This window comes from Meles meles, chromosome 7 (assembly GCF_922984935.1).
Source record: "Meles meles chromosome 7, mMelMel3.1 paternal haplotype, whole genome shotgun sequence".
Lineage (NCBI taxonomy): Eukaryota > Metazoa > Chordata > Mammalia > Carnivora > Mustelidae > Meles > Meles meles.
Genome location: NC_060072.1, coordinates 59775456 through 59800174, shown reverse-complemented (window position 1 = coordinate 59800174; position 24719 = coordinate 59775456). Strand labels below are relative to the sequence as shown.

Sequence of the window (24719 nt, the reverse complement as noted above, 5' to 3'; positions counted from 1 at the left end):
GATTCCTAATCCATTTTGCTCTGAACCTAAAACTGCCCTAAAAAAAAACCCCAAAACAAAGGATATTTAAAAGAAAAAAAAGGTTAATTGCCCAAACCTTAAAAAAAATCAATAAGATTTGAAGAACTGACAAACCAAATTTATCTAGTTAACATATATAGAACATCATATGCAACAACCACAAAAAGCATATTCTTCCATAGTGCACATAACACATTTACCAAAATAGACTCTGTTCTGTCCTTAAAATAAGCCTTGACAGATTCCTAAGGATTTAAGTCACATTCTGATCATTGAAGTATTACATTAGAACTGGATAACAGATAGATGACTAGAAAAATCTATAAATATTTAGAAATTAAACAACATACTTGTAAGTAAACCTAAATTCATTGAGTAAATCAAGGAAATTAAAAAATATTCTGAGCTGGGGGGTGATGGCTCAGTGGGTTAAGCCTCTGACTTCAGCTCAGGTCATTGTCATGATCTCAGGGTCCTGGGATTGAGCCCCACATTGAGCTCTGCACTGGGCTCCTTGCTCGGGAGATCTTTTTAATAAATGGATCTGGAGCAATTGCATATGTCGCTGGGATATAAACAAACCTCAAACCTTTCTGCACACCATAAAGAAAAATAAGTTTGAAGTGGATAACAGACCTACATTTCAAAGTTAATCAAATTCCTAGAAGAATATAGAACAGTATCTTTATAAACTTGGCTGAAGTAGAGATTTCTTAAGAGAACATAAAGAGAGCAAATAGATAAAAGAAAAAAAGAGTTGGACTCCATTAAGCACTATTGTTCATCAAAAGAAAGGCAAATCATACCTTGAGAAACTTTATTCACAATACACCCAACGAAGGAATTGTATCCAGATATATAGAGAACTACAACAAAGCAATGGGAAAGACAACCCAATAAAAAGTGTGCAAAAGAATTGAAAAGGCAGTTTACAAAACATGATATCCAAGTGGCCAATAGACACATACAAATTTGTTTGACATTACTGGTCATTAAGGAAATGTTAATTCCATCTACATGGGCACATCGGTATAAAACCATCAAAATGGCTAAAATCAATGTCTGAAAATATTAATTACTGGCAAGGATATGGAACAAGTGGGACTCTCATATTTAGCTTCTGAGTGTGTTAATTGGCCCAGCCAATTTTAAGAAGTGATAATATGTTGAAAAACTAATCCTATACTTATGATCCACTCATCCGATGCCTATGTATATAATAGGAAATAGTATAAATGTCTATGAAAAATAATAGGTACAAAAACATTAATAGTTACTTCTTCATAGAAATTAAAAACTATAAATAGTCCACATGAGCATGAAGAGAGAATGGATAAATAAGTCATGACATATTTATGCAATAGGATTCTATACCACAATACAAAAGAATGACCATATAATGGCACGTATGAATCTCCAAAACGTTATGCCAAATAAAAGAAATCAGACCAAAAAAAGTAAGTAGTTTGACTTCATTTATAAAGTCCGTATGTAGTTCAAAACCAGTAAATTTAATTTATTACATTAAAGTTAGAATAGAAATGACTTCTGTGGTGCAGAGGAAGGCATTGATTAGGAAGGGCCATGAGGGAACCTTCAGGGGAGATGGAATCATTCTATACATGCATCTGAGTAGGGGTTACATAGAGGTATACAAATGTAACAATTATTGAGCCCTACACTTAAGATTTGTATATATTACTATATATGTATGTATATAATTATATAATTTCTCAATTTATATTTCTCAATTTACTTATAAAAAATGAAAACACATATACACATGTATATGAACATATGCAAATGACATTCAAACATTATTCATCACTTATAATGTCACCACCGTATTTGAAGTCAGAACTCACAAAAATAAATGAACATCCTAGCCTTCCGTCTAGTGGTGGTTGTGAAGATAGGTATTTTTAAAAAAATTTTTTTTGAAGATAGGTATTCAAACATGCAAATCAGAATACCATATCATAAATTCTTTCCAGAGTCATTATCATGTTGCTGTGGAAATATCTAGGATGACAACAACCAAGTCTTTTGAGGCTCATGGAAAAGACTTCACTCAAGAACTAAGTTTGAGCTTGGAATTTTATTTTATTTTATTTCATTATATTTTATTTTTACTTTTTTGAGGTTGAAATTTTAAATGAAATAGAAATGTTCTGCAGATAGAGAAAAATAGGGTAGGTAAAGTTTGCTATTCCAGATAGGTGGAAAAATATATAAAAAGAGAAGATTCAGGAAAAATAAGTAGGGTTCAAAATTGCCAGTGTAATTAATGACATGGATTATAGCCAGATTATCAAGGACTAAATAATTTGACATTAGTGATTCTTAGGCATGAGTCAGAAAACTGTGGGCATGTCTAAATCATCTTGGAGTCTTCTTTAAAATGCACAATTACTCCAGAGAGTCTTATGTACCTTTTTACCTTCCACCCCTCTGCCTCCACAAACAGTCTTAGGGAGTCACTGCCACCAACAGGTACCAGTGTTTGGGGACAGAAAGAAAGAAAGATTGAGAATCACTGTTTTAAGGCTGTGGTAAGCCAAGAAAGGAAAGACAGGCTCTCATCAAAGGCAGAGGGAGAATTTTCAAGCTATTTCTGAGTCTGATTGGTGGTTCCAGACAAAGCCACTCTTCCAATTGGGGAGGATATTATTCTGATCTATTTCTTGTATATTTCTGGTTTCCCCCTTGTTACCAAATTGGAAGAGACACTTCCTGAAACACCTAGTTCTTAATAAAACAATGTTACATGAATTATAAATGTATGAGAATCTTTCTCAGAGTGTATATTTTTAATGTTCACCATGTTCCTCTTTGTACCTGACAAATGCAGCTCTCGAGCAGTCCTCTGGTTTTGTGGCAGGGTTTCATGCAATCATAAGGGGGATATAAATAGTATTCTATCTGACTTTTTTACATGTCTTACTTTTTCCCTGCAATTTATGTTATCCTGAGAAGTTGGAGATTCCTCACTTTTCATCTGTGAAAATATTCTGTGTTGTCAGACTGTTTGAGCAGTACCTTTGACAGGCTTTCATGTTCCATCTTTCCTATTAAAAATCTGCACCATGAATAAATACTGCCCCCAGTAGTTAGTTAAAATAGTATCCTGCCACCTTTCACCCCTTTTGCTCACAAAGTAATCTAAACCCACACATTAAGGGAGAGATCAAAGTGATGTTGCTGTTTTATGTACAGTAGGTGCAGCTGGCTCATTTGTGAGTTACCACTCTCTAGGGCAGAGATAAAGCATGCAAGCAGTTAGTTGTGGCCTTTCACCGGTAAAATCGAGTTCATAGTAAAATATGTGTGATGCACAAAAGAGATAAAGAGGAAGAGATGTAGAAATCAACATAAAGAGGGAAAAGAGGCAGAAACTTGACAAGATTTAAACATTTTTCTAGATATTAAAATGTCACAGTATTTATAATGAATAATTATGACAGAATTTAAATTTCTTTATGTGTACTACCATGGGGAAGAGGCCATACTATCTCTGTCCAATGAACACAGGACAGACAGACAAGGCATAATGTCACCTCTATTCATATGTTAACCTCTAAAACTACCCCGCTAAGCAACTTCTGAAAACTCTTTTCTAAATTTGAACCTGATTTATCTCCCAAGTTATGAGCTTCATCACCAGAGAGTCTAGTTCAAACATCACACATTGTTCTTCGAAGGAAGAAAGGAACTCCCCACTGTCAATGTAATTTTGTCCCCGTGGCTAAGGATCACATTTTCCATTGTGGAGCACATTTTGCTCTTCCTTTTGTCCTCCTCTCCTTTTATAGAAAAAAGTCACATTAATGCCAGCCATGATGGGGAATGCAGATGTCCAGCCACTTCAGTGAAATTCCATGAGGGAAATGGCAGGTATGACTAAAGCAGGCCAGGTACTTTTCTTGCCATATTCCTTTTGAGGACGTCTTCAGGTTTGTGCCACGTAGTTGATTTTACAAGGTGTGGAGCATTGCACTGTATTTAGCACAATATTGTCTTCCAAGAGCAGGCAAAAGTTTTATTTTATATTATTTAATTTTTAATTCTATGGTACCATAGAGGTAAAGCCCAGGCATGCCAAAATAGTTTTAAAACAATGTGAACCCTATGAGGACAACCCAGGTCCTAAAGATGCTCAGGGATACTTTAAAACATTTGATCTGAGTATTTCACTTTCTATGTGACATGCTACCAACAAGTCGCCTTCTGATAAAACTTGTGGATAAATCTGTGAGGGGTTTGTTTCTGTTTATTTGATGTTTTACTGTCTCTTGTTTCTCCACTCACTCCCTTTTCCAGACAGACTTTTTGATCTCTTGCCTCAGAGCACATCTGCAGAAGGATGAAAAGGTATGTTCCTTCTCTTTTGAAAATGCCCAAACTTTTGGAAGTGATCACACTAAGTGCCATGGACAGGGAGAGAAAGGGGTGGCTTGCCTTTAAGGATGACCAAAAGGAAGAGGAAGCTATATCCCTCCATCTGAGAAGTCTGAGGTCTCCAGAGTATCAAGAACTTGAAAGTCAACTTGTGCCAACCATTCATAGGAATACGACTGCAAAGTAATGGGATTTATTCTGTGAAGAATTTCTGGAAGCCCCTGAGCCCTGGGCACAGGGTGACCTTGTTTTGCCGAAAATTCAAGTGTTGCCGGATTTGAAGAAACAGGAGCCAAAGTTTCAGCCTGTCATGCAGTCTTCTCTACCATTTGCTTCAAACAGACTTTTCTGACCATTACCACTGACTCCCAAACAGAGAATCATCCTTCCAGACAGCCTATGCATTTTTCCCAAAGCAGAGTTGTTTGCTGCTTAGAGTCTTTCTACTTTGATTCATAACGTCTCTCTGGGATATGTCCCGCATCTTTCTTCCTAAATGCCTAATCTCACTCACCTTCGTGGGACTCTTTTCTGAGTTCCTCTACCTCTAGGAAGTCTTCCCAGACTACTCTGAATTTCAGTAATCTCCCTTTCTCGACCGGAATCATGTAAGCCTTTGTTTCTCATTTCAAAGTCAGTTGTAGTAGCTCTAATTTTAATGTATTTGTTACTATTTAGCTATTTAAATGGCCTGAGCTTACATATGATTTTCCTCAGTTAAATATTAAGTCCTTCGAAGGCAGGGACCATGTCATATCATTCTATATATTACCCACAGAGCTGTGAGAAACATTGTGTGGTAGTCAAGAGCACAGATGCTGAAACCAGACCTCCTGGGATTAAGTTGCTCAACCACTAACTAGTTGCGTGATCTTGAACAAGTTACCTAATTTTGTGTCTCAGTTTCCTCTTCAGTACACCATAGACACAACAATAGTAACATTTCAATAGAGTTCTGAAAATTAATTGTCAATACATTTAAACAGAGCAGTCCCTAACAAATGTTAGCTATAATAATAACTATTACACTTATTATTATTAAAATTATTCACATTTTCCCTGGAATGCTTTCTTTTATTGCTTTTAGTTATACGGGTTCAATTGGAAAATATTTCTTGAGTCTCCACTGAATGCAAAGAATTGTCCTATGCAATATGGAGATATAAAAACACATGCAAAATATTTCCTTATTTCCTTCTCTCAATGAATTTAAAGCGTGAAGAATACCTATCCTGTAACAAAAACTTACTCCATCTCTTTGATCAGGTATTCCTGGAAGCTTCTTCTGAATACGACATATCATGCTCGCTTCGGCAACACATATACTGAATACGACATAACACATGGCATAGCTTGCCTCTAGATTATAAAACATTTGAGGACAGAGCCTGCCTTATTGGTGATTTTATCACTCACAGTATCTAACAGTAAGAATATCAAAAGTAAGAATACTTTTCACATTGTAAGCACTGGGTAAATAGCAACTGATTTAGCCTTATTTGTTGTCATTTCTCTAGTGCAAATCGCAGGAATAGCAAATAATGGTGTATTAGAAATACCGTATTGTTGGAAGAGGTTGAGATTCCATAGTGTTGACCTTTGCAGTAATTCTAATTAGAAGCTCTAATGAGGGACTTCTGGATGGCTCACTTGGTTGAGCTTTGGATTCTTGATCTCAGCTTGGGTCTTGGTCTCAGGGTTGTGGGTTCAAGCCCTATATTGGGTTCCATACTGGGTGTGCAGCCTACTTAAGAAAAAAAAATGCTCTAATGATTTTACTGACGCCAAGGAATTATGAATTCAGTTTTCAAAAGCAACTATATGTGTGAATATATATATACATATATGTGTGTGTGTATATATATATATGTATACATATATATATATATATATATATATCCCTGTATCAGTGTGGAAATAGCTAGTTTCTTTCAAGAATATCACATAAGTTCGATGTTTTAAATTTTTCTAGGTAGATCTCATGACTTACGGGCTATTGAAAACTCAAGGCTTTCCTAGAATAGTATCTAAAGTAACAATGCCCCTCAGTACAACACATGTACGATTTTTAATTTTCTTATGAAAAGATAAAAACAACATAATCATGTACAACTTTTAATTTTCCACACTTTAGTCTGAGTGTTCTGTTTCTTCTTTGAGATCTAGGGTTACAATTGTTTTCATAACTTTTAGAATTACAGCTCTGATTTGACTACATGCCTTTTTTATTATTGCACATCCACCATTCAGCATGTAAGAAAGGATTATTAAATATTTGTTGAATGTTGAATGTATAAAAATTTCTTTGGTTAATACTCAGAATGTTGAAAAAGAAAAAGATTATTTGACAAAAGTGTTTCTAACATAAAGAAATAAAAATTTCTAGTAACAACTTGATTGAAATTATATAGGTTTTAGCTATAAATTGGAGAAAATAAAACTGAGAATATAAAATTCAAGGTGTAAGTTTATTTTAGGCACATTTCTGTGGACTTATAAAAAACAAAGCACTTAATAATATTTATAATATTTTCAGAGTATTGCCAATAAGTCATAACTATAAATCAAAGGAATTATGAGAACAAATTTATTAATTTACCTGTGCTATTTCTTTTTCTTTTTTTTTTAAATTTTATTTACTTATTTGACACACAGAGAGAGAACACAAGCAGAGGGAGGAGGAGAGGGAGAAGCAGGCTCCCTGCTGAGGGAGCCCGATGTGGTGTTCAATCCCACAATCCTGGGATCATGACTAGAGCCAAAGGCAGACACTTAACTGACTGAGCCACCCAGGCTCCCCTACCTGTGTTATTTCAATATTCATTCATTTGTATTTGTATTTGAATATTTGTATGTTCTTGTCTCTTATTACTCTTTATTTGTATATTTAATTGAGACAAAGAAATAAAATCAGTATAAAGTTAATTAAATATAAATAACTAGAGTATGCTGTGAAAAGTTACTATGTTGTCTGTGTCCCCAGGTCCTAGACCAGTGCCTAGAACATTGGTATATAATAAGTAATGCATAATAACTATGAGTTGAATTTCTTAAAAAATTAACTTCTTGGTGAAGAGGTAGACATTCTTTTTTGGATACATTTAAAAGAGAATCTAATATATATTTAAAAATAAACAATGAGGGGTGCCTGGGTGGCTCAGTGGTTTAAGCCGCTGCCTTCGGCTCGGGTCATGATCTCAGGGTCCTGGGATCAAGTCCCGCATCGGGCTCTCTGCTCGGCAGGGAGCCTGCTTCCCTCTCACTCTTCTCTGCCTGCCTCTCTGCCTACTTGTGATCTCTCTCTATCAAATAAATAAATAAAATTTAAAAAAAAATAAACAATGAAAGAGTTATACAGACTTACCCAATAAAACTAACTAAAAATATAATTTCTTCTCTAATTTTAATTGTTTATGTTCTTTCAATTTTAAAGGAAAATTATTTTCTAAACCAAGCTAATAGCAAATGTGATCTCCGTTTGTGAGAAAACCACACAGTGGAAGCTATCAAAGTAGGGTTAAGTTTACAGTCTGTCAAATCATTTTGCTTTAAGAGTTCTTAGAAGTCAAGCATGCTGGTTAATTTCCCAAAGAGAACTGAATGCTCCAAAAACAATTCAGAACTTCCACTCATCCCTGCTAAAAGAAAAAAATAGTGCAAGGAGAGTATAGGAAGTGGGATAAGAAAGCAAAAGTTAAAAAAGAATGGCTGTTTAATTAAGGTGACAGTGAATCTCTGAAACATCTGGGGACTTAAGAAGTCATGGAATAATTCCCTAAGAGATTTTCCTAGTATCCAGCATATAGACACAAGCCAAATCGAGTTGAAGCATGTTAAAAATTGAACAGAAACACACACATGTGCACGCACATGCACATATACACACACACAAATTGAAATAAAATAAATGAGAATTACTTGGAACTATAATGAGATATAAAAGTGATCACAAGAACCAGCAATTTCTGGTCTTTAATCTTGTGTTTTAAAACTAGAAAGTATTTCATAATGCTTTACAGCTCAACTGAATGACTTTCTACCACCATTCATAAAACGCATTTCTTCCTTATTTGCATAGTGTTTCATGATTTCTGCACTAAATATTTGTTCTCAGTGATTATTTCATTCTTCCACTTATTATCCATTCATTTATCTGTTCACTCAATAAACATTGATGGTGTGCCTATATGAGGAATATTCTTATTGGTCCAGATAGAGCAGAAATAAATGCGTGGTTACAGATATACATATAAAGTTCTTGGGTCAATGTAATAGACAATACAATTGGGACTGGGGAAAGAGATGGATATGGTAGAAGTTAGTTTTGGAAATGAGAAGCAATTTACTCTCACACAGAAAAAAAGGATTGATGCTGATATAAATAATCCAGGAATTATGAATAAGAGGTTCCTGACAGGGGCGCCTGGGTGGCTCAGTGGATTAAGCCGCTGCCTTCGGCTCAGGTCATGATCTCAGGGTCCTGGGATCGAGCCCCGCATCGGGCTCTCTGCTCTGCAGGGAGCCTGCTTCCTCCTCTCTCTCTGCCTGCCTCTCTGCCTACTTGTGACCTCTCTCTCTGTCAAATAAATAAAATCTTAAAAAAAAAAAAAAAAGAGGTTCCTGACAAGATAGAAAATTAGCCTGGGCTAACTGTGTGGTTTCTATCAAAATCAACCCTGCAGACATCAGAAAAGAAAGACAGAAGCATATATATAGGAAACTAATATTCAAAGGAACAAAAAGCCTTGGGAACACTGAAGGCCATCTCGGATTGGAGGTGTGTGCTTTACAGTTGACTTGAGTGGGCCACCGTGTGCAGTTACTTGGTCAAATGGTTTTCTAGATGTTTCTGTAAATGTATTTTTTAAATGAGATTAATATTTAAATTTGTAGACTTAGTAAAGCAGATTGCTCTCCCTGAAAGGGGGTGGCTTTATTCAATTGGTTGAAGGCCTGAATTGAACAAAAAGACTGGCCTTTAACTGAGTAAGAGAAAATTAATCATACCCAAAAGCCTTCAAATTCATACATTATCTTTTTCCTTCCTTTGGGCTCAAACTGAAACATCAGCTCTTCCTGAGTTTCCAGCCTGCTGCTCCTTAAATTAGAACTGGACCATCTGTGTCCTGGTTCTCAGGGCATCAGACTAAGACCAGAACTACACCATCAATTCCTCTGGTTCTCCAGCTTGTCAATTTACCTGCAGATCTTAGGATGGGTCAGCATCCATAATCATGACAGCCAGTTCCTTATAATAAATCTCTCTCTCGTATATATCTCATATATATATAATATATGTAATATATATGCATATGTATCATGTATATGTGTGTACATGTAGTATGTACATGTACATGTGTGTGTATATGTGTGTACATGTGTACATGTACACAAACATACTATTGGTTCTGTTTTTCTGGAGAATCAGAACTAACACATTGGGGGTGTGTGTGTGTGTGATTTGGGGATGAAGATGTATTATCAGGAATAACAATATAAAGGTGAGGGGACAACAAAAGCAAAAGTAGAAGTTTAGGATGTTGAATCATTTTTAAGCTGTATTTTTGGCTCTCTCCCATCTGTCCTTAAGAGAACCATTGCTTGCCCCATCACAATCAGGAAGCAGAAAACAACCACCACAGTGTTGACTAGGTAATATACAGGCTGCCCATAAGCATTAACTTATTCACTCCCAATACTCCATACCCTAATTAAGCTAAGAGAGATGCAAGGGGTAAGAGTGCCATTTAATAATTTCAAAAGAAGAAAAAATTACATCAATATATAGTAATGGATGTTAACTAGACTTACTGTGGTAATCATTTCACAATAAATACAAACATCAAATCATTATGTTGTATACTTGAGTTATTATGTTATATATCGATAATATTTCAATAAAAAACAAAAGAGAGAAAGTTATTGGAATAAAAGAGGACCATCTGTACTCCAATGTCCATAGCAGCAATGGTCACAGTCACCAAACTGTGGAAAGAGCCAAGATGCCCTTCAACAGATGAATGGATAAAGAAGATATGGTCCATATATACAATGCCTCCAGCAGAAAGGATGAATACCCAACTTTTGTATCAACATGGATGGGTCTGGAAGAGATAATGCTGAGTGAAATAAGTCAAGCAGAGAGAGTGAATTATAATATGGTTTCACATACTTGTGGAACATGAGGAATAACAAAGAGGACACTGGGAGATGGAGAGGAGAAGTGAGTTGGGGGAAATCGGAGGAGGAGACGAACCATGAGAGACTGTGGACTCTGAAAAACAAACTGAGGGTTTTGGAAGGGAGTGAGTGGGGGGTTGGGTGAGCCTGGTGGGGAGTATTAAATTGCATGGAGCGCTGGGTGTAGTGCATAAATAATGAATCTTGGAACACTGAAAAAATTAAATTAAATTAAATTAAATTAAAAAAGAATAAAACATCTACTGAAAAACAATAAGAATTTCAGATGTCCAACCACAATATGAAGTGATTGTATAAGCCATAGCAAACAGCTAAAAAAATCCAGTATATATATATGAGCTTCTGAAAAAGAACTAATATTAAAAACAATATATTTTTAAAGTGTGAAACTAAAATAAGACTTGAAACTAGCTATACAAAAGGCATAATGCTCAAGTGCAAAAAAATTAACTCTAAAGAGCCAATACAAGTCATATTTTCATAAGTGCTGGCCTTTAAAGAAACAAAAAGTTACATAATTAGGAAAAAACACCAAATCACTTATAAGGGAAATAAAATCAGACTGTCATTAAACTTACAATAGCAAATGTTTTAGGTCCCAAAACTATGGATGAGCATATTTAAGATATTCAAGAAAATTTAAAAATGTTAGCTAAAGACTTTATACCCAGCCAAAGTGACCATCAAATAGAAAGGCACAGGCAAATTGTTACAAGCTTTCAAGAGTTCAAGAAATATTTTTCTATGAGCTCTTCTCAAGGACTGCATTAAGGAACAAGTTATATATAAACAAATATGTGTGTGTATATATAACACACATATTAATAATGTATATATAATGCGTATATATGTATATATACATATATAATATATGCATATATAGAACGTGTATATAATAGACAATGTATATACATGTATGTGTACACATATATGTGTACACACATGATGTGTATATATATGTGTGTGTGTTTGAATGTGTTTAAATGCGTGTTAATTTAAATAAAAATATATGCTTCAATCTTTATATGGGAATTATTATTGTATGTAATAGCTGTATCTTATGACTACATAAGTATAAGACAATTAGTATAAAAATGGTGGAAGATAGAGGAAAATGTCAAATGATAGGAGACTGGAAATGAAAGGAAAAGGAAGAAATTCTTTATTTCAGTTTTGCTTATAGCAGGTAACTAAGAGTAACCAAAAAGAAGAAAAAAGGGAAAAGAGGATAAAAAAGGAATTGCAATTATTATCTAAGGCACTAATACAAAGGTAATCATTAAAACAAAAAGTAAAAACTTTCTCAAATATCAACAGATAAACAAACATGAAAAGGGATACTAAATATAATAATCTATATAATGAAAGTACATTTATATAAAGCATATAATATAAATATACACTTACACATTAAATGACAGAACTATAGTCATTTATGCCAATTAACAATAAATAGGAAAGTGCTTAACCTACATATTATCAGAAATACATTTTAGAGTTAATAGTGAAATAAATCCAAGATTATTCAAGTTATTCTAGGAAAATATGAATAAAAAGAAAGCAAAGAATGTAATATATGTATCTGACAAGGTAAGATCCAGCACAAAAATAATCAATAAAATCAAGAAAGAGCACTCTATTTTGCTAGGAACTACAATTCACAAATGAAGATATAAGTTATTAATACTTATGCATCTAATTACACAGCAATAATTTCCATATGCTAGAAACTCTAGGAGATGCAAGGAGAAATAGAACACATGGATAATACAAAAATTTAACATCACTGTCCCAATTCAAGACAGATAAAATGGGCAAAAAATTAGTATGGATATAGATGACTTAACATAATCAATAAAGCGAATCTCATAGATATTCATCCAACTCTATACCCCCATAATAAAGAATACATCTTTCTTTTTCCATGTGAACATAACAATTGCATTAGTTAATCATCTCCTAGGTTGTAAAATAAAATTTGAATACTTATCAAAGAATATAAATAGCACAAAATATGAACTCTGACAATAATTCAATTAAATGAGAAACTAACAAAATTAAGTAAAAAATCAAAAAGCCCTGGTATATCCAGAAAATTTAAAACATACTACCAAACAACTTTCAGATAAAGTGGGAGACAAAATATAAAGTTGTAAGGCATCTTAAAAATAATGATAATGAAACAAAACATTTTTTAAGGATTTATTTATTTATTTGAGAGAAAGAGTGCATGGGGGAGAGGGGCAGAGGGAGAGAGAGTCTTAAGCAGATCGCACACTGAGCACAGAGCCTGATACGAGGCTCAATCTCACAACCCTGAGATCTTGACCTGAGCCAAAACCAAGAATCTAATGCTTAATAAACTGTGCCACCCAGGTGCCCCTGAAACAATACATTTCTAATCTATGAGCTCACATTAAAACCCTTATTAAAGGACAATGTGTAGCATTAAGCATCTCTATCCATAAAGATAAGTGAGTTGATAACTCAAAAAATTAGAAAAAAAGAACAACATGAGAAAACTAAATAAAAGAACTAATAAAGATAAAGGCAGAAAATGTCAAGATGGAAAACATAAAATGAAAAAAAAAGTAAGTCAAAGTTACTCCTTAAAAATATCAACCAGTTAAAAAAACCATTGCCTAACCTAATCATGAAAAAATCAAGAAAGCACAAATACACAAAATTTTTTAAAAAATGTTGAAGGTTTAAATATCAGAAGATATTGAGGACTATATGAAATTTCTATTCTTAAAAAAATACAACTCACCACAATAATTTCTAGTAGGGACACCAAGGAAAAACAAAACAATTACAATAGAAAAAATAAAGAAACAAATATTGAGGCCTTTCTACAATAAACAGTCAACTCAGATGGCTTTAAATGGAATTACTCCCAACTTTAAAATGTCTTAATATTGTACTATTCCAGAGCAGGAAGCAGGAAAATTCCCAATTCATTTTATAATGGAAGTATAATAGTATTTCAAAGTCTGGATGCTTATAGCAAAGAAAAAAGAAAAGAAAGACAAATTGCACTTACGAATAGTGAAAACAAAATCTTTTTTTTTTTTTTTAAGATTTTATTCATTTATTCGGCAGAGAGAGATCACAAGTAGGCAGAAAGGCAGGCAGAGAGAGAGAGAGAGGGAAGCAGGCTCCCTGCTGAGCAGAGAGCCTGATGCGGGGCTCGATCCCAGGACCCTGAGATCGTGACCTGAGCCGAAGGCAGCGGCTAAACCCACTGAGCCACCCAGGCGCCCCGTGAAAACAAAATCTTAAACAAAATACTAGCAAAGAGAATTCAAGAATATATATATATATATATATATATATATATATATATATATATTTTAAAGATTTTGTTTATTTATTTGACAGACAGAGATCACAAGTAGGCAGAGAGGCAGGCAGAGAGAGAGGAAGGGAAGCAGGTTCCCTGCTGAGCAGAAAGCCTGATGTGGAACTCGATCCCAGGACCCTGGGATCATGACCTGAGCCAAAGGCAGAGGCTTAACCCACTGAGCCACCCAGGTGCCCCTCAAGAATATATTCTCAAAAATAGTACCAGTTGGGTGACATCAGCAAGTTGGCAGAATAGGAGTTTTCTACTGTCATCCCCCGACAGAATATCTATTTGACAACCACTCAAAGACAGAATACTTTTTTGAGAGTCAGGAAGTCAGGCAGAGAAGTTCTAGAACATCAGTGGAACAAGAGAATCAAAAAATAGATGTATTGAAGAAGGTAAGGACAGTTTTACTTTACCCATGTCACTTGTCTCTCAAAGCAGCAGAGTTCAGTTCCAAGATAGATTCCCCTCAGCCAATGATTTCTCCCACATAGGAAAGTGTGAGCACAGTGAGGGAGCGCCTAGTTTTTCCAGCCAGTCAGGATGCTGTCCATGAAGCCCCACTGCTTTCCCACCCTACCTGAAATGTTGAGGTGATTGGCATGGCTGAGTGATTGAGAGAGCCTGAGAGAAAGGAACATATATTCTGGGAGCAGAGCCTTGGTTCTAAGCAACCAGGGCTCAGAGTTCACCAAAGGGTCATAGATCCTACTAACTACTTTGTGGATTCCATCAGGAAATCCACCCACAGCTTCATGGGACATCTGGCCCATGGACAACCTCGGTGCTCTACATGCCTCATTGTGACATATCCCAATGTGGCAGTTTCCCCACGTGCCCCCACAGAAGACAAGTGTGTTTCTTTGCAGCTGGCTCATGAGTATACACAGAAAACCAGCCCAACTCGGTGGGACTGGGAGAAGGCAAACACCTTTAAGCATTTTCGGACACCACTCTAGGGAAAACAAACGAAAGGCTCTCAGTACTCAGCCTATCTTCGAAGGGTAAGGAAAAGGGACATCATATAAGAATTCCCTCCTGAACATAACTGTTTTGTTTCTTGTTCATTGTATATATATACTCATATATATGTACACACAAAAATATATATGCATATACACACACAGATATATATAGATATATATATAGATATATATATATATATATGAGGAGAGGTAAAGAAGAAGCTTTACTTTGGGAAAATATGACTCATGCAGGCTTGATCTGTATGAATAGGGTAATAAAATAGAGATTATATTTCCCTTTCCAAGTCTGAGTGCTGATGGTAGTTTTAATGATGGTGGGAAAAATGACAAGGTGACAGCTTAAAAGGTGAGAAGTTCAATTTGTGCCAGATCTGGCTTTGATGGGTGGCAGTATATGCATATGCCCATGTCACTCAGGCAGGAGCAGGTATAAAACTGGAGCACAGCTGAGAAATTATACTTTGGGATAAAGATTTGGAAACCATCTTCATACTTCACACATATGGTAGAAGCAAGTAAGTGAAGAAGTAACAGAGCACAGATTTCAATCCGAGGCCTCAGAGGAATAAACAATTAGCTAGAAGAAAAGATAAAAACAGGACCTCAAATGCCTAGGCATGAAAAGGTGTCCATGAGAAAGGAGAGTTAGATGTTATCAATGGCAACTTACAGATTTAGGAGTTTTGAGATCACTCGGTTTTGCAGAGAAGTTTGGAGATTTTTGCCAAGTGGTATATGAAGGGCTTTACTTCATTCTTGTATATGTTCAGGTAGGAAATCCTGCCTATTTCCTCCAAAAATTCTCACAGGAAAGGTCTCTCTTAGGTCAAGATGAGGTTGATTCTGACTGCTCTTTGGACTTACGCTGTGACATGCTCACATGGTAAACAATATATCCTTCACAAGGAAGTTGCTAAAAACATTTGATCATTGATTAAATTTGATACAACATTTAACATCTGCATTTCTCCTTGGTCTTACAGAAGACAAGAAATGAATAAATCGTGGTTCTTGCTCTCCACTAGCTCACAGTCTAGTTGCACCAAGAAATATACCTAACAATAAAGCAAAGCTGGATAGGTCATTTTATTGATTATAAATAGGAAAATTGTCCCCTGGATACATTACGGGGAAAAAAATATGTCAGATGGATTGAGGAGAATCTCAGAATTAATGGGAAGCTAAAGAAACAGACAAGAGCACCGAGAGCCATCAAGGCCAGAAAGAAGACTAAGAGGCAAGAACCACCACAGAGTAGTGATAGCAAGGTCTGGTGAAGCTGTACCTGTTTAGGTAAAATGACCATTTTCTTCACAGGGAAGAAGGATAATATTGGCCTAGCATGGATCAAGTGCCTTTAGAAAGAAGAGTGAAATGAAAAAGCCATCATTTTAATAATCGAATTCATCATTCCAAGAATAGAATAGACACATTAGGAAGGGTCAGTGGATGTTGGGCAGCAAAATAACAAGTCCTCAGGTAATTAGAATCATAATGAATGTACAAAGAAAATGCCCAGAGAGGGCCTAGGAGAAAGCACCTGTCCCACAAAAGAAGGATTCAATAACCACTAGAACAGAATGATCCAGTCAGTTGATGATCCAACCAGCTTTGGCCACCGACTGTTGCACTGTTGACACAATGGGTTTAAGAATCTAAGATGGTGGAATGAATGCTATGTATCTGTGCATCCAGCATGGGCTCAAGCACTAAATTTGATCTAGCCACTGCTCCTGATGCCAAATATCCAAATAGCCAGCCACAGAGATCTAAAGTGATGACAAGAGATGAATGTTAGGTCCAGATATGCCACCATCCCTCAGGGAGATTAAAACAGCCACTTAGTATCAGGTTGATTACACTGTACTCTTCTACTTTAGAAGGTGCTGTTGTTAATCATGACCAAAATGGACACACATTCCAAGTATGGGTTTGCTGTACTTTTTATGCTAGGCTTACATTGTCTGACCCATCAGCACAAAATTCTACTGAACGTTGCCCCAGATCTGTAAAGAAACCACTTTACAGAAAAGGAATCATGGCAGTGAGTATATCACCAGGGACATGACCATGGATCAAATATCATACGATCCAGAAACTGTTGGTTTGATAGAGTGACGGAAGAACCGTTTGAAGGCAGAAGTGAGAGAAAAGTTAGGAGATGATTCCATACATGGATGGGACAATATCTTTCACATGCAGAATTCATTCCAAATATGCAACATGTATAATAAGCTATGCTTTCAATAAGGCATACATGGATCTAGAAGCCATGAACTAGAAGTGAAAATTCCCCTGCTTGGGGTATTTGTGCTTCTGATTCTTGAAACTCTGGACTTTATAAGTTTAGTGGTCTAGTTCACAAAAGGGAAATGCTTTCATAAGGGAATAAAAGAAGAGTCTCATTAAGCTTTAAGCTAAGGTTGTTACCTGGTCAGACAGAGTCCCCTTGTCAAGAGACCTGCAGAGAAGGAAAGGAATAGCCATACTGTTAGAAGCAATAGATTTTGATCAATAACTGATAAGGTTACTTTTAAACAATAGGGGCATATGTTTGGTACTTGGGTAACCCACTGTTATTCCTTTGCCCAATTTTACTGATAAATGGACATGAACAGTAACCATGGGTATAGTGATCAGAGATTCAGACTCCTCGGGACTGAAGTCTAGATCATCTCCAGTCAAGTAATCTAGACCAAAATAGATGGTAGCCATGAGTCAGGGAAATGGGTAGCTGAGGTTAGTAGAGGAAGGAGACAAGGAGTATCAATTGTAGTCTTGAGAACAATTATAGAAATGGACCAGTAAGGCATCCCACTAACGTTTCTCAGGCAAGTTTCCCCCAGGAGAGAGTCCTATCAGAATCCTGGAGAAAGTGTTCCTAGAATTTACCATGAAAAGCAAATAGGACCTGAGAAACTCAATGGCCTATTGAGTTTCTCAATAGGCCATGGAGTGGCCTATAATAGACATGCAGGCACTCATTCCCTCAACTGCTGGGAGCCTCAGCTAATGCTTAAACATTCTCAGATGTGTCCTCTTGTTATTGACAGAAAAGAACATTGTCACCCAAGGTCACCTCCCCTTCGCATGGACAGCCCAAATCCCATCGCTGTTTGATGAATAGAAAATAAAGATCCAACTCTCAGGAACCATTCCAGTTCCAGTTTTCTTTAGGACCCAAAGAGGTTTGTTGTGACTGCATCGCAATTCAACTCCTCCCTCTGTCATTCTTTGTCTGTGACTCCATCCCACTCCTGAGAGCATGCCTCAATAAGCATCCAAAATGGAAACCTCAGATGAAAAATTTATTTCCCAGGGAACCCAAGTTAAGACAAGTTTCTATTTAGATAAAAAAAATATGTTAAAATAGATAAATTCTGGAAAAGTTCATTATGAGAGTCATTCTACTGACAAGTGATACAAATTTTTCTTAGCTCAAAGTTACAGAATCAAGATGCAATTTGCTCCCTCAATCAAAAGACCTGAAACCACATTTAGGGTATTTTGCCCCATATGGTAGTGGGCATCTTGATGAGATGGTCTAGGGTATTAAAATACTCCTGACTGTGAGTATTTTAAAAGATTAATATTTTAAGTCACCCATGAAAGAAATGAGAAAAATTATTATTTTGCCTGATTCTTAAAGCCAATGCATAAAAGACAAATTTTAAGGAAAATAAAATTAGAGTAGAAATAAATTGTTAGCATAAACATTTCCTTCTAAATCACCCTTAATCCTTATACTGGATTCAAACTGCTTTCAGCATTAATATACTTTGGTTTTTCACCAAAATCCCTCTAGACAGCCTTCATCAGTTGCCAATATGTCTCCATCACAGAACCAAGTAGTCTGTTCACTCTGATTAGACTGTTGGAGCTAAATTAAAGTATGGCCTTTGTTATGTCTATAGCAGTCTAATCAGCTAGGAAGATTCTCTGACACCCTGGCATCCAATCGGTCTCCATGTCGTTGAAGCAGAAAGACAAAGATTATGGCCATCAAAGTATATCTTCAGGCAGAGATATAGCTCTCCAAACCAGTGCTTAGTTAAAACTGTCATGTTTTAAAATTACTGCAAAGATATTCAGATTTTTGATAGAAATTCCAGGAAGCTTAGAAGTGTCTCAGTTGTTTTATCTTGCCTAGGTCTCATTTCCCAAACTAGAGGGTAAGCTCCTTGAAGGAATAGATCATATTCTTTTCAATGTTCTCAGCAGTATCTTATAGATAGAATGGTTTTATACACATTTGTGTAACAAAGTAATTTATTGGGAAATTTCCCTGTTACTTTGAAGTTTTTCTGATGCTGTCTCACCAGAGCACTCACTTTGGACTAGACACAATGTTAGATTCTTTATATATGTCTCATCTTATTTATCCCCCACAAGCTTAGGAGTGAAGCATTTTCAGTGTTATCGCCCATTGAGACAACCAAAGCACAGAAAGGTTAAATAATTTTTCTATATATATATCAGTTGGTGGCAAAAGTGGTATTTAAATAGAGGCTCTCCACCTCCAAAGCCCAGAACTTTATCTTCCTACTTCTCAATGGTAGCAGAACTCTCAGAAGATTCTCTGAGTATGAGGGTGTCCCCCCGGGTACAACACAAGTGAGGGAACTGAGTTCCATTCCTGACACCTCAGGTGGAAAATGATTTTGATCAGAAAATAACAAGGTTATAAACTTAGCCCTTCTGCTGATATATTTGTTAATTCAACAAAAAATATAAATGTTAGCCCTTTCTGATTTCCACCTTCTCTACTTCACCTTCAGGTGTTTTTTCTCTCATGTAAAGCTTGCTCTAATCCTTGGAGGTAGAATGATATGCTGCAAAGAACATGAACCTTGGAATTAGACTACCCTGGTTCCCTTTCTGACTCTACCATTGACTATCTGTGCCCTTGGACATAGTATTTAAAATATTTGAATTTAGTTTTCAGTAAAATGAAGACAATAATCGGTACCACATAAAGTTGTTTTGATGATTAAATGACAGGACAAACATAAAACTCAGGGCCCATGGAGTATACTCAATAATTGTAAATTCCCTTTGCCCTACTTTGACTGCTTTATTTTCCTGATTAAGGGATACATGTGCAATCAGCCATCAAGTCTTAAAAGTCTTTCCCTACAGCAAGGAGCAAGGAAGAGCTGTTCAAGCTGGAAATTGAAAATTTCCTATCTTCCATATGTAGAATTGCTTTAATTGAGTAATTAAGAAAGGACCTCAATTACATTTAAATACTTGTCTTTATACTTTAAATACTTGCTTTAATGCTTTTGTATTTTAAAACCAATACCTTTGATGTTTTGGTACTTGTGTTTTTAGGTTTAGAATCTGATCCCTATTTTACAGATGTTAGGGCCCATTACCTCAGATACTGTAGGTTTGCTTTTAATAGTTCTAAAATACCTAGGCCTTTATTAATCTACCATGAGTTAGTGGTACTGATTCATTTGTATCACTGCCAAGCATTCTTTATCATTTTGGCATTGGTCGGACTTTAAAACTTTAGAATTGCTACAGTCTTACAGAAATAGCACTAAACCAGGAGCCATGACAACTTGGATTAACATGTTGTCTCTGCTACTCTCTATCAGAAACACCTTGGACAAAGAGCTCTCTGAGATTCTCCAGTATGGTACAATTTCTCATCCATTCTTATGCCCAGAGTCCAGCAGAGCACCTAGGATGAGGTAAAAACTATTAAAAAAAAAAGTTTGTTAAATCAAGAAATATTTTAATCCATTGGACAATCAATCAGTATAGGAACTATAAGCTAAAGAATTAGCTGGTTACCTTGTGGTCATGCTTTTGACCGGACATATTGTAGTCAATGAAATAAGGAATGGTAATTTTACAAATTTCTAACATCAGTTTTCAACAATGAACTTTCAAGTTTTCAACCGAATCTCTATAAAATTCTTTTTACATTTATGCCCTCGTCTATTTTGTTTATTTTCTTGTGAAAGAAATTTCTCCAAGTTTCCAATCTTAAACAATAGCACTTTGATCCAGTTCAATAGTTACATATTTTTGTATTTATTTTCTAGGTTGCATTTGACCCTTACTCATTTACAACTTTTGAAAGTTATCTTCATTTACATCATTAAAAGACAAGCTTAGAACATTCATAAATAATAGTTTTAAGCCAAAACTTATAACAGTTTTTAAAATAGAAGTGTAAATTGACTTCATAATCACAAATTTATAACTCTAAAGTTATTTCTTTTTCATATGGTTTCATTTTATATCTTGTTCCCAAACTGAAAACTAAAATTCCCAAATTAAAATGAACAGGCCCAGCTGATCCTATGTTAAAGGCAACTATCCATGGTTGGGTTATGGACATTGGGAAGGTTATGTGCTATGCTGAATGCTGTGAAATGTGTAAGCCTGATGATTCACAAACCTGTACCCCTGGGGCAAATAATATATTATATTAATAAAAAGACAACTATCCAGTTATTATACACACACAACAGGACTACTAATTATGCATTATTCTTTTTGTTAAAATATATAGCATGCAAAATTTTTTAAAGTTATTTTTAGAATATAGCTAGCTACAACCATTTATAAAAGAAACTTTACTGAATTTTGTTTGTGAGTTTTCTACTACTGATACTTGAAGATAAGCAAGTCATTCCTACCATTGAGAATTCGGGCTTCCCTTCACCTCTGTGATTAGGTATATTTCACTCATGGCCAAGCAAATATGGTGAGTAACTCAGAGGATGTCTTCAAACATGTATAATTCACAATATGTCCTTCCTCACTATGGAAATTAATTAATTAGCATTATGAAATAAACAATATAAACTCCAAAAAAGTTCTTACATTTGTATCCAAACTGGAAAATGGGAAGAAATATATGAAAAGTAGAATATCTAAAAATCTTAATGTATTGGAAAGGTAACAGAATATGCTATCCTAAAATATGCTGGTTTGGTATAGAGATTATTTTGAGCTGCAGGTCCTTGGAAAATAGTAAATGCACAAATAAGCTTTCTCCGAATCCCCTTATCTGCCTAAAGACAGAGCCTCCAAAAAGAACTCAATTGTCATAATTTCCCTCCCTGAGTTTCATCAATGAGGGAAGACTGATTCTTATTACAGGAGAGAAGAAGTAGACATGACACCTACACTTTCTCACAAACTATCATATTTCCCATATATCCTTCTAAGAACCCAACAACCTTTTTAAAAGATTTTATTTATTTATTTGACAGAGAGAGAGAGAGAGAGAGAGATCAAAAGTAGGCAGAGAGAAGCAGGCTCCCCGCTGAGCAGAGAGCCCAATGTGGGGCTTGATCCCAGGACCCCGAGATCATGACCCGAGCCAAAGGCTTAACCCACTGAGCCACCCAAGTGCCCCAAACCCAATAACCTTCCTTAAAAGCCATTCACACTCCCCTAAGAGTAAGACTACATCTTGCACCTCCTTTCTCTGTTAGGATGGTATTTCAGTCTGAATCCTAAGCAAGGAGTTACTCATTTTCACCCAAGTATCTCCCACATATACATATGTGTTAATAGACTTCAGTTTTCTTTTGTTAATCTGTCTTTTATTACAAGGGTCATCCAAAAACTCAGAAGTGTATAAGGAAAATTATTTTTTATCCCATACATGTAATTCCTGAAAATGTACGTATCAACTATGAAATGCAAATTTGGCTTCTAATGTTCAGTTTCTTATAAATGTTTTAAATGCTAAAAATGCCAAAACATATAATAATTATTAAAAAATATTATTTTTAAATAACCATCTTGAGACCTAGAGAAATCAGGTAATATGGAGGAAGACAAGAATCTTTCACTTTTTATCAATAGTTTGAACCTAATAAATGACTTACTGATTGATTGTGAGTCTCTGATCTGTGGAGTCCCCATTTTAGTCTAAAAAAATCAAAAATCTGTGTACATAAAACTAAAAGGTAGAAGCTAGAATAATTAGCATCCCAAAGAATAATGAGAGTATGAAAGCTTAGGAAACCTAATTGTCTTTTTGGACACCAATATTATTCTCTTGGTGGAACTAGCAACCCACCTTTTCCTTTTTGCAGCATATTCCCAAGTTAATCAGAATGTTGTTTTGATTTTTTGTTATTTGTACCAGAAAAGTGCCATACTCAGTAATTTTCAGAGACTTTGAATCTAGATAGGGAGGAGAGAAAAAAAGAAATACAACAGTAAACAATATAGGACAGAATAAAAACCATAACATTTGAATCCTAGTTAACAATTATAGAGTTTTCATCATTTCATTTAACAAAGATATATCCTTAAATGTTAAATTGCATACTACAGACTTCATGGTTGCAGAGGTGTGGAGAGGAAAATGTCAGCATGAGTAGTACTAGTTTAGGAAACCTTCATTCAGAGTAGGTTTTTAAGTGGGTCTTGAAAAAAGATGAGGATAGTGTTGATCTGGAATATTTGCAGCCCCTGAAATAGCTTAACACTGGCAGAAACATCTTGTAAAAAAATTACTTAGCACCAAGTTTCAATGTCTACAGTTGGAAGGACTTTTGATTCTACCCCCAGTGGTCCATTTGGTTTTACAAAACACCTGTAAAATGAGACACATGATACACAAATGTTACCCTGTGTATTAAGCTTGGATCTTGATAGAATCACATCTTGATAGATACCAGAATCACTTTGGGAACTTTGAAAAAAATACAGGCAACTCTTCAGACCAACTGAAACAAATTCTACATGGAATGAAGAATTTTTGTTTTTTTATAAACCCTAGGTAATTCTGGTGGTTGGTAAGATTTGAGAATTGTTAGACTTGAGGTTAAAGTATATTATTTCATTATTTGTCAAGAAGGTTTTCTAAGATTTGACAACACATGATGAAAGGGTGGACAGCAGTTCTAATAGGATTTACTGAACATGGTAGCAACACCATTGCATTTAAACTCACCCTGGTTCTCTCCTCTTTACAAGGTTCCATGAACTCTACAGAGGTCTTCAGGAGTGTCCAAGATGAAGGCAAATTCAAGCTTTTACTTGATAAGAAGATGGGAATCCAAAATGTTTGGGACTGTGTTAGGGCCATTGGGAAAGTGGTATATGATTCTAGGAAGGAGGACACAAATGTATGACTAGTAGTGTAATGAATAAGAACTGACTTAACTTCAATATGATAATTCTCTTTTTTAAAAAACAGTATTTTTTAAATAAAAGAATTACAAAATAGAATGTTTTGAAAGGAATAATACAAGTACATTTAATTCTACTCTAAACAAAATACTGTTTACAACTAGGTTGAACTTATGACTCATTCAAAATTTATGTTGAAATGTGTGGTTCTCTCTCTCTACCTCTCTACCATCTTTGTTACACCAAGGCTACCAATTGTAATGTTCATAGCTTTGTATATTGACATTCAAATATTAAAATATTTGAAATTTTTGGTATAGTAGAATTTCAAGTATCCTGGAAGTGAGAATGAAGAGTATTTGGTTAGAAAAAGACTTCAAAAACACACACAAAAAATTATGCCAAGTAGGTAATACTTTATATTGTTCATATAAGATCATATGGTCACCACCCTTACTAGGCATATATCATGACACTTAGCTATTGATCCCAGACTTCCAGAAAAGTTAACTCTGATTTTTAAAGAAATGCTGCACAGAATAAGCCTTAATATTATGTTTATAAGAAGGAAATAATATATACATACATTCATTCATTCATTTGGCATTTGCTAAAAGTTTTCTATGTGCCAGGAATTATATGCT

General features: G+C 35.3%; 1 long non-coding RNA gene across 1 annotated transcript; it reads right to left on the bottom strand.

Moving 5' to 3' along the window:
• Positions 1 to 5936: 5936 nt before the first annotated feature.
• Positions 5937 to 24033, bottom strand: LOC123947347. Its single transcript, XR_006819742.1, has 4 exons — positions 23897 to 24033; positions 23015 to 23121; positions 17389 to 17419; positions 5937 to 6166 (listed from the first exon to the last, which is right to left on the bottom strand). It is a non-coding gene; the product is annotated as an uncharacterized LOC123947347 (long non-coding RNA).
• Between the last annotated feature and the right edge of the window lie 686 nt (positions 24034 to 24719).